This window comes from Lissotriton helveticus, chromosome 1_1, assembly GCF_964261635.1.
Source record: "Lissotriton helveticus chromosome 1_1, aLisHel1.1, whole genome shotgun sequence".
Taxonomy (NCBI): domain Eukaryota; kingdom Metazoa; phylum Chordata; class Amphibia; order Caudata; family Salamandridae; genus Lissotriton; species Lissotriton helveticus.
Genome location: NC_136057.1, coordinates 711,461,235 through 711,482,589, shown reverse-complemented (window position 1 = coordinate 711,482,589; position 21,355 = coordinate 711,461,235). Strand labels below are relative to the sequence as shown.

The following is a 21,355-nucleotide window of genomic DNA, read 5'->3' as shown; positions in this document are numbered from 1 at the left end:
TGTGTGCAGATTCTTCATCAGGTGGTCAGTAACTTGCTGACTGCATTTTCTTTTTTCAAGAAATCTTGACCAACAATGTTAATACTGTGCGCCAAACACGGCACTCTGAAATAGCCACCATCATTCATGGCCTTAACTATATTACTGCCATTATCCATTGAAACATAACCAATCATGCGCTTTCTTGGCACCAGCCATTCAAAGACCTTACTGTTAAACTCCTCCAAAATGTTTACTGCAGTATGAGATTTCTCCATGGCAAACATGGCTACTGTTGCATGTTTCCAAGTAGCTTGAAAAATGGTGTCACAGTCAACACCTGTAGATAGCTTCTCTCTAACCCCTGCAAAAGAGACCCAGTGTGCAGTGATGCACATGTAATCAAGGGCTTGGCAACTGGTCCACATGTATGTTGTCAGGTGGATAGTGTGAACAGCACTCTTCTGCAAAGCTGCCCCAATCACCTCCAGCACATCTTGATGTAGTGCTGAAACCGCAACCCCGGCCAAAATAGGACCGACTAGGAACCTTCCATTTAGGGTAGACTGTTGCCACAAATTCTCAAAAACCCACCCCTTCCACGAAAGGAGAAGGTCCAGCGCTAACATTTTAGCCAGTATTGCATTATAAAGACGTGCCGTTGGGTGGTTGCGTTCAAATGGCGCCTCCGACCAAGACATGCTTTTAATGGTGGTCTGGACCGTTTTCATATGTGATGAGGAGGATCCAGACCTCTTCAACCCAGTTAGGCTCAATGATGTACTTTTTTTGCATTGGTGTCTCTCCCAGACCCTTAGTGTGCCTCATAGATGTTGCTGGGGTAGAGGGTGTGGGCGCTACCACTGCAGTGCTGCTGCCAGGGGTACTGTGTGTACCAGAATAAATGTCTGTCACTTCTTCACCTCCCCCCCTGCACGATCAGCTCCTCGTGTTCATCAGATGCAATATCAATGGATACATTTGGATTTGTTGAACTTTGGGCTGCCCGGATCTTACTTAGGTGCGCCTCCCACTGGATAGTGTGGTGTTTTTGGAGATTACCTCTCTGGCCTCCAGTACCATAGTTGGTACCAAGCTTACCCCGACTAACTACAGTTTTACAAATCGAACAAATAACTAGGATTTCCGCCTTTTTGCTAATACTAAAGAAGTCCCAAACTGGGGAGTTGAGATTTCTGGTGGTGGTGGTGGAGGTGCTACTTTCATTGCCAGATGAAGTGGAGGATGGGCGTGGCCTAATTTGACTCTGTTGTGCACTTACATTTACAGCACCACTACTTGAAGAAATGAAGGTCGAGCTGGATGGAGGTCCCTGCAAGCCCTTCTGAAGAGAAAATATGGCAGCTGTAGGTTGTGTTGGTGTAGCAGTTACCTGTGTTGGTGGTGGTACCACTGCCACGCCGCCCACATCCCGCTCAGCGGCAATTCGGAATAGGGTAAAAATGTCTGTCTGCTGCATGCCCGCTGGGGCTGGAGTGACGACTGTGATGACTGGGTCTTCATCGTCAGACTGTTCATCACTAGCCGAATACACCACTTCTACTTCTTGTTCGTCGTCATCACCCATAAGTGAAAGCCTTGCAGGAACCTTCCTTTTAGGCTTAGCTACCTTTGTCGGCTCATGGCGTGCCTCCCTCTCAGACTGCATTGGTGGGTTCCAATCAACATCGAGATCATCAGAAGGAAGGGGGCTTGAAGAAGAACTTGTACTAGCCCTCCTTGACCTTTTTCTTGCTGGGGATCTGGAAGACAATGGTTCATCAGGAGGAGTGGCTTGCTCGGATGATACCTCAGCTTGAATCTCGATTTCCTGATGTGCCCCTACTTCTGGAGGAACAAGCATTGAGGGCAGTTGTGCCTCTCCATGCGCCTCTCCATGCGCCACTCCATGCGCCTTTCCATGCACCACTCCATGCGCCTCTAATTGCGCCACTCCTTGCGCCTCTACTTGCGCCACTCCTTGCGCCAGTGCCACTCCTTGCGCCACTCCTTGCGCCTCTCCTTGCGCCTCTCCTTGCGCCTCTCCTTGCGCCTCTCCCTGTTGCACCTGTGGTTGTCATTGCGGCTGTGGTTGAACACTCGTCATATGAATTACACCCTGCGTTGATTGGATGCTACTTTCTGGCGATGAGTCAACGCCAACATCACTGGTCGATGGTGATTAAGCAATTAAAGTGGCTGCCTCTGCAGCATTCATGGCCTTGGGCCTAACTTGACATGGTGGCACTGAGACCAATGAAGCTGAGGTGCTGCTCCCAGCTTGGTCCCCGGCGGACACCGCTGCTGCAGGCGTAGGTTTTTTTCCCCCAAAAAAGTGTCTGTGGGCACACCAGTCTCCTTGGTAAGTGGCGCCACTTGCTTCTTCTGCTCCTTCTTACTGGCAGTGGCACTGGCAACTTTCTTGGTAGAGGAGCTACCGCCACCTTTCTTTGGACCCATCTTCTTCAGATGTCAGAATAGCAGGCCACAGTCGCATGAGTTGCAGAGTTGTCTGTGGCCACACGTGACGTCACGTGACGTGCACACACCGCAGCAGGACTTCTTCCTGGCACTGATGATGAACGATGAGGATGATTCGTGGTTCTCTTTGTGCACCTAAAAGCAAAGGAAGCCGAGGAACATCAATTAAATAAATGTTGCATATGTTGTGCATCAATTAATATTTGCACCTAGGCATTTATTATTATTACAACACACCCAAAAACAGAAAGACCAACAATAAAATGTTTAATTATTTCTAATCAAAAATGGATGTTTACATTAATAGAAGAGAGACCACACAGAGAGAGTTGTTTCATGCACCACTGAGTACCCCATGGCATAATGGATGAAAGGAGGCAGACTGGGTGCAGGCCTATGGCACAAAGCACACTGCCTGGATTGAAAATGGCCCCTTGACTCCCAACCACATGGCCAGGCCCTGCCTGGACCAGGCCTCAATATGGCCCCCACCCACATGGCCAGGCTCCAACAACACCCCAAAAATCGAAAAACACACAAAAATCACCACAATCCAATGCCATCCATGCCCTAAATGGTGTTTAAAATCAAGAGAACACACAGAATGCCTTGGTCCATGCACCACTGAGTACCCCTGGGCATAATTGATGAAAGGAGGCAGACTGGATACAGGCCAATGGCACAAAGCACACTGCCTGGCTTCAAAATTGCCCCTTGACCCCCACCCACATGGCCAGGCCCTGCCTGGACCAGGCCTCAAAATGGCCCCCACCCACATGGCCAGGCCCCAACAACACCCCGAAAAATCGAAAAAAACACAAAAATCACCACAATCAATGCCATCAATGCCCTAAATGATGTTTAAAATCAAAAGAACACACAGAAAGCCTTGGTCCATGCACCACTGAGTACCCCTGGGCATAATGGATGAAAGGAGGCAGACTGGATGCAGGCCTATGGCACAAAGCACACTGCCTGGCTTCAAAATGGCCCCTTGACCCCCCACCCACATGGCCAGGCCTCAAAATGGCCCCCAACCACATGACCAGGCCCCAACAACACCCCGATAAATCAAAAAATACACAAAAATCACCACAATCCAATGCCATCCATGCCCTAAATGATGTTTAAAATCAAGAGAACACACAGAAAGCCTTGGTCCATGCACCACTGAGTACCCCTGGGCATAATGGATGAAAGCAAGGCAGACTGGGTGCAGGCCTATGGCACAAAGCACACTGCCTGGCTTCAAAATGGCCCCTTGACTACCACCCACATGGCCAGGCCCTGCCTGGACCAGGCCTCAAAATGGCCCCCAACCACATGGCCAGGCCCCAACAACACCCCAATAAATCAACAAATACACAAAAATCACCACAATCAATGCCATCCGTGCCCTAAATGGTGTTTAAAATCAAGAGAACACACAGAAAGCCTTGGTCCAGGCACCACTGAGTAACCCTGGGCCTACTGGCTAGTGTGGCTTTACACGCACCCCGAAATTTAAAAAAAAATCCACATATAAACAGTGAGCTATTCAATTCCATGACAAAATGATATTTAAGTTCAACAAAACTCACAGAAACAGTTGTATCATGCACCCATGACTAACCCTGGGCCTAGTGGATACTGTGGCTACCCACAATATATTTTTTTTTAAGTTGTGAAAAAGTTTAAAAATTGTAGTTGCAGCAACTGCAATGCCCCAAACAAACAACACCAACTTAGTTTAAAAATCTCAAATCCAAAAGTAATCAAAAAGTGATCCAAACAAAAAGTCCTCAAATACAAATATCCAGCAGCAGCCACAAAAAGTAATGCTTCCGGATCCAAATGAAAAGTGACCAGGACATGGACAAAGCACTGGGAGGAGCCTGCTGGACAGGAACAGGAAGTTGGAAACTCTGGGGCACTTCCTTCCTCCCACCCCCCCATAAATGGACTCCTTCCACAAAAAAGTGCAGCCTTCAATCTGAGGAGTTATTCTGATCCAAATCATCATTTTCAGAAGGTTTATGCTGCCTGCGGTGGATTTCTTGTGCAGAATTGCAATTTTTGCAAGTTCGGGAAAGCGAGCTGTTCAAATCTCCCGCCGGAAGTCAGCTACGCGTCGCATCTACGTGTTCGCAATTTTTACTCTCGCGATGCGTGCTCGCGGGCCCTTATGACGTGGTTGCGTTCTCAAACTCTCGCAGTGCAAGGTGGTGTGCCGCTATGACGTACTCCCTGTCGAAAAGTCTCGCGCGATCACAGAGCCAGATCCCGAAATGGCGCAATTCACGCAAACCGGGAAGGAAACCAACACGGCGAACTCAGAATCACGGTAAGTCAAAGCCGCGCGCGCGAGATTGTATTTTTGAAGCGCGACCAAGCAAAAAAATCTGCCAGCTTGCAAATTGCGAATTCTTTGATAATTTCGCACGATTCGCGGACCGCGCAATTGACAATAATTCACAAATTCCGCGAGCGGAACGAATTTTCAGCCCATAGTTAATAGAAACCTCCATGGAGTAGAAAACCAACTTTTTGAGAATTCTAATAGTTGGCTTGCTCACACAAATTAACTACTTGCCTGTGTAAGTAAAAGGTACAAACATATATGGCCATGGAAAAACCCATAATTTCCATTTTTCTCCCCGTTGTTCTTCAGTGTTGACCATGTACATACTGCATGCAGAAGTCAGTGAATGTTCTAAAAGCCCAAGAATGCTTCAATAATAGGAAGTAGTATTCAGAACAATGTAAAACAAGCATAATCAAATCCAATAGGTCCATACCACATTCCGAAGACTTGATTAACACGTTTTCCTAAAACTTGTTAAAATGAAAAAATAAAACAAATAACGATTGCTTTCTTTACATCATGCATCAATTCATAAAGAACTTATGGTGTGAGGATGTCGTGTTTTTTTAGATTTCAATTAGTCCTAATTCTCCTAATTCAAAGGCTGGGGAACAATAAATCAATGAGCCAATAGCATGAGTTGCGAGGGTAATACTTGTGTGTGGAGAAGGCGATGTCCATCTTAAGTATATGTTAAAAACTTAGGGGCAAATTTCTCAAAGGCTTGCATCACTTTTGCACCATGCAACTGGGCACATGAGTAACGCAATTCTTAAGTTTGATTTAGCATGCCACGCAAGGCCACCTCGCATGGCTTGATAAATCTTGAGGAATGCAATGCAGCAAAAATATCTGTGTTAAATTACTCTGCCCCAGGGAGGCATTCCATGGGTGGAGCGTGGGTGTTCCCAAGCATCCACACAGATTTACCATTAGATGTAAACATGGGAATTCCTAAAAATGCTACATCTCCCCAGGGAAGTCGTAACAAGGAGAAATTCCTTTATTTCCCCTTGTTACTACATCTTTCTATGTGTACTATATTCTGCAGCACACATAATAAGAGGGAAATGCCTCAGGGGATTGTTTTGTGCAGGAAGGTAGGCCTTCCTGCACAAAAACAATACTGCTTACAATGAAGACACCCTTGCACCATGGTGCAAGAGTTCCTGCATTGGTGCTTGGCAGCACATTGTTGCTTGTGCCGGGAAATGACATGAATGCACCATATATTGTTAAGTACTGCACATCCCTGCCCTTTCCCTCTCAAACAGCGCAGCAAGGTTGCTTGCAGCACAGTGCTGTGTGATTATTTGATGAATATGCCTCTAAGTAAGAACAGGCCTTACAGACAGCTGTGTCCGGAGAAAAAACATTTAGGATTAATCTATGCACAGCTACCACCAATCAATCATAATGCCGTCAAATAATATTGCAGTAGAGCACTGAGATACTTCATAGCTTTAACAGTCAGCCCAAACCTAGTGGTGCCAATGTATTACTCTCAGGAGTTATGACTGATGGCCTGCAGATATTTCAATTTACCCTATCTTTCAGACGGGTAACATCCTTTTCAACGAAACCCTAACAGCGCGGTACCATTACAACGCAGATTTAGAGATCCTTGTAAATCTGGGGCAGCGTCAAAAAGCAATGGATGTTCTGGGAAAACAACCACAGCAACACCTATTGCAAGCCCCTTTCAAGCAGATACCTGCTGTGAATGGGTACCATATTTACAAAGTGGAGTCAAGCCTCAAAAAGTGGGCTAACACCACTCGGTAAATATGGTGCAAGGAATTACACCACTGGAACGTCAGTAAAAGTGACGTTCCGGTGGCACAATAGCCTTGTAAATATGCCTCTAAGTTGTGGAGGGATGCCGGTGAATACAGGCTGGGAGCCTGGATGGTGGACTAGTGACTTTAACCATGTGCCTACTTAATAATATTACTAACTACCCCCTCCCAAAACTCGTTATAACACCAGGCACAAAAGGCAATTACACTTAATTATGCTGTGATCTTTTGAGGTTTATTCAGTACTTTTACAGGTTGAGTGCACTCAGAGCTTTGTATACTGCCCTTCTTTATACAGAATACTGTAATTGCCCATCAAAAACATAAAGTAGATACAGAAGCAGCTAAAAGGTGGTCACGCCGTAATTTGAGATCCATTTTTGAAGAGAAAAGGAATATATCACAGTCCTCCCTTTTGTGTCTTTGGGCATGTCACAGCGATAAGGAGTTCCACGACTAAAGGTGCCCCTTAACCACTCTCACAGGCAAAAATGTACCCCAGAACTATTGTTGAACAACATAATCCCTGGCTAGGGGGGAGATCAGAAAAGCAAAGAGAAAGACAAATTGGGCCACAGAGTGCTGCGCATCAGTCATGTAAACAGCACCAAACTTGCCAAACCTGGATAATTTGGAAAACGAAAACCTGGGCAGTTTTTCTCGAATATGATTCAATATTATGGGAAAGGACCTAACAACAAAAAATGAACCCACCAGATTTCCCCTCCACCAAGTACCTGAAGACCCAAGTCAGGTAGGTTGAGTCACTATTTTAAAATAGCAAAAAAAGGTCAGCTTCAGGCGGGCTGCCCTAACGATCCTGGAGAGTATTTAGATTAGGGAAAGAAGGCTTGTCATTGAGAGGGGATGAGAGGGTGGCTACACCTTGTAGAATTACTAGTAGTGGCCACCCAGATGTATTGCACAATATTAAATAATACCACAATGTTGAGTGATGCCAAAATATTACATCCAGAATATTAACTTACACAATATCATGTAGGTACATATATAGTTAAATATAGATTTACCATTCTAAGCTCCACATTGTGGGAGAGGTGTGGCGCCGCGGCCAGGGCGACTGACGCTGGAATCTGGGGACCACGGTTCGATCCCCGGCTCCGGCGGCAGGTTAGCCCAGCACCATGTGACTCTGGGCAATAGCTCGCTTAATCTTCCCGACGGCCCCCCAGCGCCTAGAGACCCTTACGGGTGATTGTGCGCTTTACAAATGTGGACTTTACTTATCATCAAGATAAATATATGTGGTGTTAAGAACGTAAATAAAGATATACTTAACTTTATATACGAATCTTTGCAACAGTGTAGTAGTCTATATGCTGGATAGAATATATTGGCTAGAAGATATTTAAAATTCAATGTTATAGTAGAACACAAACCACCCATCGCATAAGATGAGGTTACTAACAGCAAAGTCAGGAAAAGTTTATCATAGTGAAATGCCTCCACATGACTAATGAAATAACAGTAAGTGTCCACTAGCACAAAGGAAATGCTAAACTCTATACACCTCTACAAGTCAGCATGAGCTATCGTTCAAGGAGTAGCCTAAATATGTTTTGGACTTTAAATCATTGTGTTTTCACACATCAGCATGTTAGTTTCTCAAAATACGTGTTTTTCTATCACAGATGGATTTTCCATTTTTGGTTAACACACTCTAAGGAAATCTCGTGACATTCCTCTGAATGAAGTACTGTGTTGGGCTGAACTTCAGGGAGCTACTTCCAGGGGTATGGTGAGCAACCAGTAGCTCTTGAGCTACCAGTTGGAGATCCCTGGTATAGCCACTACTGTGATTGTCTCTGATATGGTCATTACTGCAACAATTGTCAATGTCACTGCCTAAGGACTATTTTCATCAATAAGAAGTAGCTCTTTTTACAGAAAAGATTGTCAACTCCCACTCTAATTGCACATCCATTCTCTCTACATCATCTGACTACTGTCCATATCTTCATCACCTCTCTGTCAATATATCTGTCCCTATCCAGCCTTACCTATCTGCCGTTTACAGCCTAACCTCACTCTCTATTGCTCTCTGCTCCTACCTCTAGATATTTATCTCTATACCGCCTTCCTCAACGTCAACCTTCTCTGAGCACCACACCACTGTGTTTACATCTCACTAACTTGTATCTCTGCTCCATATCGCTACTCCATCTACATCTCCTTCTACATCACCTTTCTCCATTTTACATTTCTTTACCTTTCGTTGCCTCCTTCCCTCTATACTTCTCACACATCATTCTCTCTACAGTACCACCCTCTATTTTATTGCATTTGTTTGCCTCATTCTTTTGCCGTATATCTATCCATATCTCACTCACCTACATTTGTTTCTCACTCTATTATCTTCTGATTTACCTTAATACCTGGCCTCTCCTGCTCACCTTTCTTTGTTTCCTCTTTGTTCCTTCCTCCACTCCACTTTCTCACTAACTTACTCCTTTATCACTTAATGCTGTTTTCTTCCTATTTTGTCTGTACCTCATTCTCTAGTTCAGCTCACCCTCACACCTCATGTCTCTATTGCACTCCTTTATACAAATTTCTAACTCATGTCATGGTTTCTACCTCTCTCTACCTCACCACTCTCTCTAGCTGAACCACTTTCTACCACTGCATTAGCCTCACCTCATTCTCAACCAGACCCAATTCAGCTAATTTCTCTTTTTATTATCTATTTTTCTACTCTTCACTCCTCTCTACCTTTCTCTCTCTCACTGATTTGCCTTCCTATACCGCACTTCTTATTTTGCCCTTCTCTCTACCTCATCACTCCCATTTTACATCACCTCTCTCTATAAGTCTCTCTCTATGGGGCATATTTACAAGCCCCTATCGGCACCACAATGTCACTTTTTCTGATGTTGTGCTGGTGATAACGTCTTTGCCTTATTTACAAGGAGATACAAAAGGGGATGATGGACGGAGCGCTTGAGCAAATCAAACACTCACCCCCAGTCAACTGATCTGGGTTTAATCCATCACCATTCTTTAGCCTACTCAGCCACCCCAGTTCAGACATGGCTATATGCAAATCAGTCTGACCCTGTGCCTCATGGGAACAGTCCAGCCCGAACTGCCAAGCCATGTCTTCCCTGGACCGGAAACAAGCATCCTGGGACCGGTTTCGGATTCATATTCCTCATCAGCCAGGCTATCTTGAATCCAGTGGCCAAGTGAGCAAGGGACTCACGTCTGAGCATACCCTGCCACACTTAGGGCGAACAAAGCGATGCAAAAGGGGATGATGGACGGAGCGCTTGAGCAAATCAAACACTCACCCCCAGTCAACTGATCTGGGTTTAATCCATCACCATTCTTTAGCCCACTCAGCCACCCCAGTTCAGACATGGCTATATGCAAATCAGTCTGACCCTGTGCCTCATGGGAACAGTCCAGCCCGAACTGCCAAGCCATGTCTTCCCTGGACCGGAAACAAGCATCCTGGGACCGGTTTTGGATTCATAATCCTCATCAGCCAGGCTATCTTGAATCCAGTGGCCAAGTGAGCAAGGGACTCACGTCTGAGCATACCCTGCCACACTTAGGGCGAACAAAGCGATACAAAAGGGGATGATGGACGGAGCGCTTGAGCAAATCAAACACTCATCCCCAGTCAACTGATCTGGGTTTAATCCATCACCATTCTTTAGCCCACTCAGCCACCCCAGTTCAGACATGGCTATATGCAAATCAGTCTGACCCTGTACCTCATGGGAACAGATTTGCATATTGCCATGTCTGAACTGGGGTGGCCAAGTGAGCTAAAGAATGGTGATGGATTAAACCCAGATCAGTTGACTGGGGGTGAGTGTTTGATTTGCTCAAACGCTCCGTCCATCATCCCCTTTTGTATCGCTTTATTTACAAGGAGGCTATAAGCCACTTAATGTGGCTTAACGCTGCCTTGTAAATAAGGCACCCTTTCACGCTGTAATTAGCGTGAAAGGTGCGGGCAATGGGTGTTGTGGTGGGCATTTCACTGCAACACCCATTGATTTTGCTGTTGCCCCATATTTACAAGGGTGGCACATGGGGCAGCGCCAACATTAAGACCAGGGAAAACCTGGTTTTACCCTGGCGCAACAAGGAGAAATGTTTAATTTCTCCTAGTTTTTGCTGTTTCTATGAGTGCTGCGTTGTTGTGCAGCACACATAAGAACAGCAAAAGGCCATTGATTGTTGAGGTGAAGGAAGGTGTCACTTTCTACACATAAACAATCATTAAAAAAATTATGTTGTGCAACTTCTATGTGTGCTGCATTAAGCAGCACACATAGAAGTTACAAAACGCCATTTCAGATTGTTTATGTGCAGGAAATAAACACCTTCCTGCACATAAACAATCTTCCCCTGCAAAGCAGACACCCTTGCGTTATTGTGCAAGGGTGTCTGTGTTGGCGCTAGATGGCTAAATTAGCTTCAGCGCAGAGGGAATCGCAGGGCTGCACTATATTGTTAAGCCAAGGAGGCTAACACCGTGTTCCGACACTTCCTTTTAAATATGCCCCTATTTTTCCTCTCTACCTGTTCATCACTGCCTTTCTAGGCTTCTGTCTCTAATTCACCTCTCTTTCTACCTCACCTCTTTCTTTTTTCAGTATCTTGTACCCCCACACTCCTCCCTACATTTCTTTCTCATTGTCGCTAGCTCTTTCTACCTCTCTAACTAACTCTAAATATTACAAGGCAAGGCGGAGGTAAGAATTAAAGTGAAAATTAACCACTTTCAACGATTATTACAGTGAAAACCCTCAGAACAACGCTTTAATTTTCAATGCTACAGCGAGAATGCCAAGGGAAATGTGTTTGTCATTACTGCTATTCAACAAATAAATTACAATTACATTTTTTTCTTGAAAAATGCAATTAAGTTATAATTTCAAGTTCTATTTGCACACACCTTATTTTAACATTTTGCACTGCCCATTATACATAAACGAAGTGTTCCTTACTATGTTATTTCTATAGTGGAAGAAACAGCTTGGTTAGACAGTGAATTATTATTATATTTTACACATATAAATTGTTGTTAAAAATAGAAAATAAACTATTTCCAAGCACATAAAAAGAGGATTTAATCAATGCTAGCCCAAGCTTTCATTTGGTACTAATTGGCTGGGAGATACCAAGTAGCTTGAGCTTTCAGTTTTTTTGTGTGATCCCGTTTTTCACAGTATGATATGCAAATCAACATTATTTGGCCTTATTAGGGCAGGGATTCAATAATAACAAGTAATAAATCTAAAGTTGTTCTGAACAGTGGACCCCAAAACATGGCTTACCCTGGGCCCCAAAATTCCTTAAGATCACATTAATCTACCTGCCAAAATATTGTGGCCAAAGTCTTTGAATACCCCATTATTGAGAAGGTAACTGTATGTTGGTTGAGTATAGATTTACTACATTTAACTACTCTTCTATATACAATGAAGATACATTTATTTTAATGGCACATAGACATTGAGGGTTGCAAAAGTATACTTACCTAAAAAAAACTTGACTTCCCAATATGGTGGTAGTTGCTCTTTTGGCCAAGATAGATGGTGGGCCACTATTTTTGCCCTCGATATTTCAACATGTAACTGTAAGGAGGGGTTAGGTACACAAATGATGGGTGATGGACAGGGCTGGTAACTGTGAAACTGGGGAACCAGGTTCAGGTCTCGACATCGGCTCACCATCCGGTGATTCCAGGCAAATCAAGTACAATCACCTAAAAGAACAAAATTGAATATGTCCTTGTGTAATGTAACTGGTATTCGTGTGAAACGCTCCAAAACCTTTGGGTCGAGTTTGCGCTATATAAAACTGTAAAAAGAGGTCAAAAGAGCTTTTACCAGAAGAATGGTACAGCAGGTGCCAAGAGAATGCAAATAGAGGGTTCTGAGGCGCAGGACTAGAGGGAAGAATAGTGAGGTGTTTTTGTGCTGTTTGTGCCTTCGCTGAGAACAATTCTAACTCCCTCATTTGGCAGTTAAAATGCTGAACTAACAAAGGCATCAAATGTAATATATTATTCTACATGTAAAACTCATCATTTATAAACCACATCCTTTCCACGTAGAAATATAGGGGAATATTTACAAGACCTGTTACGTCGCTCTTACACAATGCAACGTGGTGCAAGAGGGACGCAACACAAAAAAGAGATTTTTGAAGCCATGCAAGGCCACCTTGCACGGCTTTGAGTGACTTCATAAATCTTTAGTAAAACAATACAGGGCAAATCGCTGTGTTGCCTTTCTCTGCACCAGGGAGGCATTCCGTGGGCTTTGAGAGGGTGTTTCCACACAATTTCCATTATTTTTGATGCATTTCCAGTTTTACCAGAACTGGTAAACCAGGGAATGTGCCAAAAAGATACACCTCCCGTTGGGGGGGAGGAGGGGGTGTAACTTGGAGAAATATCTTTATTTCTCCTCGTTACTTACTCTGTCTACGTGTGCTGCATTCTATACAAAAAACATCCTGTCTGCAACACAGGCACCCTTACACAATGGTGCCTGCGTTGGCGCTAGGCAGCTAAAATTGCGCCAGTTGTCGGACAAGGACAGGAAAGTATTGTAGGAGATTTCCTGCGCTGTGTGACTTTTTTGTACATATGCCCCACTTAGTGCAGAAGAATACCCTTTTTTATCATCACAACTGGAACAAAACATTAAGCTCAGTGTGTGCCGCTCATATAGATCAAAACATTCCTGTCACCTGGGTAAATTCGAGTTATTTTGGAAGAACTAAATAACTGCATGTAGGTGCGTGCAGGAATGCTGCCGTGAAATCATAATAACAATTAGAAATATATGTTAAAGCACATTAAAACAGTCAAAGTCACCTTCTGAAAATGTGAAAACAAGCTTGGATTCCAGGTATTACTGCTCAAAGCGTGAGCTTCCTCTAACAGCGAGAACACGGAAACATCTGACTCAGCTCGCTAAAGAATCTCTGCAGGAGCGGCCGGTTTCTCAAACAGGCGTGAAAGGCAGAAGTGACAACTCACATACAAAAATAGCCCTAGAGAGATGACATCTCAGGCAGATTCAAATCTGCTGACAAGCACACTTTTGCCGATAACAAACCAGCTTTCAAAAGCCTCTGTAATGAATGCCCTTGAAATTTAATTCTGATAAACCACATAGGAGTAGCATATGCAAACAACTGTTTTACCACATTTACAGTAGGTTCCTTCTCTCTTTCCGATTTCTTGTGTGTTGGAGGAAACAAAAGGCAGCATACTGCCACCCACATGTATGTTTTTGCTCCTCTCGCCCACGTACAGTAATAAGCCCCATAACGAAAGTGGGACGAGATATGGAATCAGACTAAAAGCTCACAGACATAACAGGCCATTAAACAAGCACCTGCTGCCCTTCTTTCAGCGGCTTCATTCAAGTTTGAACCTTGGCGAAACTATTTAAAGCAATGAATAATGGTCGCAGATATTCAATGAATATCAGGGCCCCAATCTACTAACATTTTGCTTTGGGTTGAACTTACAAAGTGATGCAAACAGTTGCAAAGTGTAGAATTGGAATTTATTTTCCTCAGCAAATGTTTGTGCTGGAAAGTAGCCCAAAAGTAACACAAAGTTGTGCCCTTCTTTACATCAAGGGAGGTACAATGGGTAACCCCTTCCATGGATTTTTATACAAAACCCTATTTCCTAAAAAAAGGTTGATAGGGCTTTGCATAAAAAATGTTTGCCTCATCAAGGCAGGCATAACATTAGAGTACATTTTTCTTTTCCCCAAAGTTTTCCACATGTAATCTGTAAAGTTTCTTGATGGAAGATCCAACAGAAATGTCTGCAGCTCAACTGGTCTAGACCAGGGTGCTTGACATGCCAACATTTCTGGCAGAGTTACCTTTGCACATTGGTGGATCAGATGTCACATACACAGGAGAGTCTTCTGCCATTTCCTAAACTTTAAGGGCCAGGTGTACGACCCTATTTTGCATGCGCAAACGGGTGTGCGATCCGTTTGCTCATGCAAAATCTAATAGGGCCATGTACAATCCCTATATAGCGAGTTGCAATTTTTTTGTGACTCGCTAAGGAATTGGAAGTTGCTATTAGGCAGGGGGTTTCCAAGGCCATCCCTTCCTAATAGCGAGTCAGAGGCCTATGTAAGAATGTTTTGCGCCCGCAATTGACCCCGTCCCCTTTGCAAATGCAGGCAAAAATATTTTTTAGGAGCAGGAAGTGGTCCATGGGACCAATTCCTGCCCTTAAAAATGTAAATGAAAACGTTTCATTTTCCTTTTTTTTAAATTCATCCCATTTTCCTTTAAGGAAAACGGGCTGCATGTTTAAAAAAACTGCTTTATTTAAAAGCAGTCCCAGACATGGAAGTCTGCTGAGCCCAGTAGGCCACCATACCTGAGAGGGCCAGCCATTCCTAATGGGGTCGCAAATTGTGAGTGCCTTATTAATAAATAGTGAGAGAAAAGGGACCCCCTCAAGTTTTGCTTTCAGGTCAGAGAGTAGAGGGGAAGAGAACACTAAGCGAATGAAGAAAGCTCCCTCTTGACCTATTAATACATTTCTTGTTGGAGTTTACTCTAAACCACAGGGCATATGCCAACGAAATCTACACAAAGTGTGAGTTGTTTTTCATTTTATTTCATTTTTTGGAAAAATTAGTTTTTTTCAATTTTATCATACTTTGCATTTATAACACTTATAAAAATAGAGACATACTACAAAAACATTTCCAGAAACGATTGCTTATCAATTTTCCCGATATACAAATATGTCTTTTTAAATTTATAATAACACATTTAAATATCTACAATTCACAGGTAAAGAGCCAATCACGCACACACATATACTCTAACTGCACATCCATCCAATCACAAAGACAACAACAATCATGTCCTATAGCATTGAGTCTGGTGTCCACTACATGACCAAAGTCATGAGATTTTTTCAAAATGAAAGAGGTCGACGCGTTTCGGTGGAAATAGCAAGGATGCGGACCACCTTCCTCAGGACCACAACAGATACAGTGCGGTATAGGGACTCTGAACCTGAAATATACAACTTTATCAAAAGATGACCAGTGTAGTAAATATTTATTTTTTCTAGGGATGGTCACTACCTTTCAGCTACATCTCAACCGTAGTCTGTCAATTAGATGCAGGCAAATATACGTAGTTTTTAATCCGATTGGTACAGGTAGCCAGCATCTATTTTGATCTGCCAAGTATCACACAATGGCGGGGGACGGCTTTGATATTTTTCCTCGATTCAATAGTGTGGAAGGGGCGCCACCTTTTCTTTATCTGTTGTACCCCAGCAAGTTGAGTTTTGTAATCGTCTTTGAAATATTCCAGCGTTTTCCAAAGGATCCAAAATTTCAGGTCCCCTTTAGCGCGCCGCCACCACCACCGTCATCCTTCTGAAATGGTTCAGCAAAAAAACTGCTTTATTTAAAAGCAGTCCCAGACATGGAAGTCTGCTGAGCCCAGTAGGCCACCATACCTGAGAGGGCCAGCCATTCCTAATGGGGTCGCAAATTGTGAGTGCCTTATTAATATGCATGAGGTGGGGAATTTGCGACTCCATTAGGAATCACTAACAGTGTCTCAGACACTGTTGTACATGGCATTTAGCGACTCGCAAATTGGGACTCGCAATTTAGCGCAATTTGTGAGTCACTAAATGACATGGTTGTACATCTGGCCCTAAATCGATAGTTTCTTCAGGCAGAAGTTGATGTTAAATCTGCTGTTATTTTTGTGAAATCACTATTACTACCTTCCAGTAACATAAGCATACTGTGTCCTTGGAAGAAATGTTTGACCAATCCTCCAGTGCTAGGAAAATTTTAAACACAGTAGATTAAGTCTATATCTATCCCCATACCTTTCTTATAAAATGCTGTATTAACGTATTGAATTGTACTATCATGATTAAAGCACATGGCAGACAAATTAATGAAACCCTTAATGTATCAAGAGAACCAACGCTAACAATGGACATACAACAAAGTAGTTAACTGCACATGAGTCAGGAGGAGACAATGAAACAAAAGACATCAAGAGAACGAACTGGTGAAATCGTAGACTAGCCAGAAGCAAATCCGACAGACCAAACATCAAACGTATGATTAACACGAAGCCAAAAAAAAATTCGTAACAAGTTAAAAAAAGCATGATCACGATCCTCTTGCTAAAGTCCAGCGCCAGCCCATTAAAATGTACAGCAACTTAAACCACTAAAGAAAACTATAATAAACAGAAGAACCCCCTAAACTTGCTAAGAATAAACAAACACTGTCACTAATTCAGTGCTGTATCAGCATGATCACCACCAGAACGAGAACAACTACAAATGAATGTGAAAGAAACACATAATTCATCGAACACAGTACTGGGAGGCAGTCAATCGAATCACAAAACACAGAAATGTAGAGACAAACTCAACTTAATCACTCAAGCAGGAAAAAAGTAGTAAAGTTAGCTCTCAACTCGAGGAAATAGAACCATATTAAGCATGCCAAGAGACACACTAGTGCCCAGTGATAGGCACAATCAACTTGAAAGTTATTTGCAGAATGCTGAAAGTATTCTAGATCAAGGGTACAAAATGAACACAGGTGTCGGCGTTACTTTAAATTGCAAACGCCATGTAACCAATGCTCATACCATGTCACTAAGGAAATTCAAAATGCGAAACATAGAGGTAAATCTCTGGGAGAACAGGGCCAAAAACTGTGGAAAGCAGTTTCATCTACCATGTGGGCAAAACTGCACTACTTGCATATTAGGTAGCTACTGATAGCTGAACTTTCCATTCGAGCAATTTACTGAGATCCCATAAAGCTGGATAAAGCAATGAGTAAAGCCAGTTGACCGGACTATACTTATATTGAGTGAACTGTTTGTCTCTAAAAGCAGAGGAACTTCCCATTTTAAAACTACCAACGACCCACTGCCCAGTGCCTGAGCAATTGCAGACTGTCACCTGATTATTGTCCATAGCTTTGCACCTTTTGGGACAACTCTAAATGCAATGTACCCTAAATGTAACTGCCATCTTATTCTCATCCTGTATGCTGCTGGTGCTCCATAGTAGCCAAAGGTCAGCCTGCTGGTGCCATATAAACACAAAATAAGTTAAAAAAAATATCAATCCTAATGATTTTACCCTTAAAATAAAAGTCCACAATCACAAAAGGCTAAATGACAAGTCTTTTGACTCAGAATCTGATCTGCTCCAACAAACTATAAAGCATTAACCTTCCCATTGTTTCTGCTGGATTGTTTCTTTCAACCATGTTGTACACCAGGTGAGCAAAAGTATTTTTAATAAAGATTGCCAATATTTCTTACATACATAACTCGCTATCCTTGTTGGCCACCACGTTCCTGTGGTTTTACATTAAAGTATTTGCTTCAGAATATTAAAATAGATACTCACTTGTAGAGATCTAACCTGGAGGTGATAGTAGAGACAAATGTATCTTTAAAGAAATACACAAACTGACGTTTTCCATTCAAAGCACAAGCAGTTCGCCTTCAGTAAAAAACTCACATAAAAGCACTATATAAAATCACTATATCTCCGGTGACTTTGCACTGCTTTCTTATCTTTACTAGTTAAAGAGAGAAATGAACTGATATATTTATACAATGTCATAACTATTAACTACATAAAAAACCATGAAAGAACAACATCAATGACTCTCTCCAAGGAGCCATACAATTCGTGGTTTTGACTGATAAAACTCTTCATATCTCTTTCAGAATTTCATCTATGAATTACGAGAAACAACTCGGCCCTTTTAGCAGAGAACAATCAGAAGTTACATGCTGGACCGTGGGTATTTTTTGTATGGCAGAATGTGGCAGAAGACCTGTCGTCACTCGGCAAAATTAAAAATTATTAACTGCGTTTGTGTCTTCATTCCCGGAATAGGACAACCTAGAGAAAACACTTCTGATTACATAGAACATGTAAGCTGTTTTCTTATAATTCTCGAGATAACAAAAGTTTTACAGAAGCTGTCAATTCCAGCCATGAGGATTATACAGCATGGCCACAACAGTGATTTTGGTGCGCCATCATGTTCTGTATCATATATTATCATAGTGTAAAAGCTCCTTAATTTTTCAGCACGGCCTGTTAAATGTTCCCTTCAGGACATGTACAGCTGCAATCGTGGCACAAGGAGATTCTGAAGGAGATGAAGGTAACCTTGCCAAAGATTATTAGATGTAAAGTGGGAGAGTTTGTATGTGAGTTCTACCGAAGCCTTAGTATCCACGTGCCTTTCTCATCAAAACAGAGACATTTGTGGAAAATGAATAACTGCACAGTAATGTGAAATAGAATTATGTAGTAAATCCAAATGCCCAACTGTGTGGTGGGAAAGTCATGAAGGATTCAACAACTATCACAATGTCAAGGCTAAACGAGGTGTAAGGTGTGCAAAACAATGGTTCATCTCTACCTTACATTGGCCATCATGTTATCCAAATTGGAACCTAAAGTTCCCTGACACCTGACCTGCTTCATCTTCGAACCCTACACATTACACTTTGGAATACTTTTCAACAATTGCAGCATCAAAATCCTCATGAGAAGAAGCTTTATCTGAAAATGTACAATCGTCACAGCATTTAATGACTTAGGAGCTGCCACAGTGTCATGTACAATTGGATGTTCAGCTCTTACCCACCCATGAATGACACAATTCCTCCATTGTTAACACCAAGAAACAACCACAAATGCAAGTTTGGCTCTCTGATATAAATCTTTAATACTACCTTCTCCAGCTGCTACCCACCACTAAATCACTTGTATTAACCCCAAACGCCAAACTTTCTTTCAAAGAAAACATCACTAAGGAAAAAAGAGAGCATAGATCCAACCTTCCGTCTTAAAGAGCTTGAAATATTTCCTCTCCACGAAAACAGATTATTTTGCACCTTGATGGAGGCAATGTCCTGCTCTACAGTTTCCCTGAATCCTCAAAGCTCTTCTAATCCATGGATACTGCCTCATACACAGCCTAAATAATCTCAACATATCATCCCAACCCTGAAGTAACTACACTGCCTCTCTAGCTAAGGTGAGCCATCTTCAGGACTAGCTGCATCACATGCAGCTTAACCGAAGACAGCACCATTAAATTCATGGTCAATAAATGAATCACCTGAGGTGTACAGCACCACTCCAGGAGAATGTTTGTCAAAACATCGCATAGTAATACCACGCATGCCATTACAACGCGGGTATTACTATGCGATGTCAATGACATTCCATACCATTACATCGCATACTTTTACCACGAGGATGCCTTTACCACGCATGCCATTACAACGCAAAGGCATGCGTGGTAAAGGCATACTTGTGGTAAAAGTATGCAAGGTAAGTGACATCCCTACCCCTACACCTACACAACACACTACTCCCACCCCTACACTACCCCAACCCAAAAGAACTACCACACTACACTACCCACACTACTCCCACTCCTACACTACCCTAAACCCTAAACCACTACTACGCTACCCACACTACTCCCACCCCTACACTATACTAAACCCTAAAACACTACTACTCTACCCACACTACTCCCACCCCTACTTTACCCTAAACCCTAAAACACGAATACGCTACCCACACTACTCCCACCCCTACACTACCCTAAACCCTAAAACACTACTACGCTACCCACACTACTCTCACCCCTACACTATCCTAAACCCTAAAACACTACTACGCTACCCACACTACTCTCACCCCTACACTACCCTAAACCCTAAAACACTATGACCAGCATGACCCTACCCCTACCCCCAGTCCGTCCCCTACACTGAAACACTACCCTATACGACCCCCTGACACTACCTAAACCCAAAAACACTACTCTTCAAACACAAACCCTTTAAAAATACACAGCCCCTCTCACCTCTCTCTCCTCGGTGCACGTCCCTTGTCTTCGGCTGCAAGTGTTGTCAACCAAAAACGCCCCCATCCTTAGCACAGGAGCCTGCAGATCCGGCCCGGCACCTGCACCTCTCTCTTACTTCCGTCATCTCTGCCTCCTCTCTGCCATCTTGGTGCCAGGTCCTCAATCGCAAAAAACACAGTTGATGGACAGAATGTAGAACAATGTCATACATTCATCCCAGTACAAGGATCTGGGCCTAAATCCATCTTTTTATGCACTCCACACCACCCTGGGTTAGACACTGGCTATATGCAAATCAGCTCTGACCCTGTGCCTCATGGGAACAGTCCAGTCCGAACTACCAAGCTATGTCTTTCCCAGACCGGAATCAAGCATCCAAGGACCGGTTTCTGGCTATCAGCCTTCATCAGCCTGGATAGCTTGACTCCAGTGATGTGGAGAGCCCGGGACTCACGTCTGAGCATACCCAGCCCACTCGGGGTGAAAATTGCAAAAAACACAGTTGATGGACAGAATGTAGAACAATGTCATACATTCACCCCAGTACAAGGATCTGGGCCTAAATCCATCGTTTTTTTGCACTCCACACCACCCTGGGTTAGACACTGGCTATATGCAAATCAGCTCTGACCCTGTGCCTCATGGGAACAGTCCAGTCCGAACTACCAAGCCATGTCTTTCCCAGACCGGAATCAAGCATCCAAGGACCGGTTTCTGGCTATCAGCCTTCATTCAGCCTGGATAGCTTGACTCCAGTGGTGTGGAGAGCCTGGGACTCACGTCTGAGCATACCCAGC

At 43.3% G+C, this 21,355-nt stretch overlaps 1 long non-coding RNA gene across 3 annotated transcripts in view; it reads right to left on the bottom strand.

The window, feature by feature from the left end:
* Positions 1-21,355, bottom strand: part of LOC144770569 (uncharacterized) — a 123,729-nt gene that overhangs the window by 96,526 nt on the left and 5,848 nt on the right. Inside the window, exon 3 of one of the 3 annotated variants that reach the window (XR_013598930.1) lies at positions 12,122-12,349. The exons of the other annotated variants lie outside the window; for them this stretch is intronic. This is a non-coding gene — a long non-coding RNA (uncharacterized LOC144770569). The remainder of the gene's footprint in view (positions 1-12,121; positions 12,350-21,355) is intronic. 3 annotated transcript variants of the gene reach the window in all.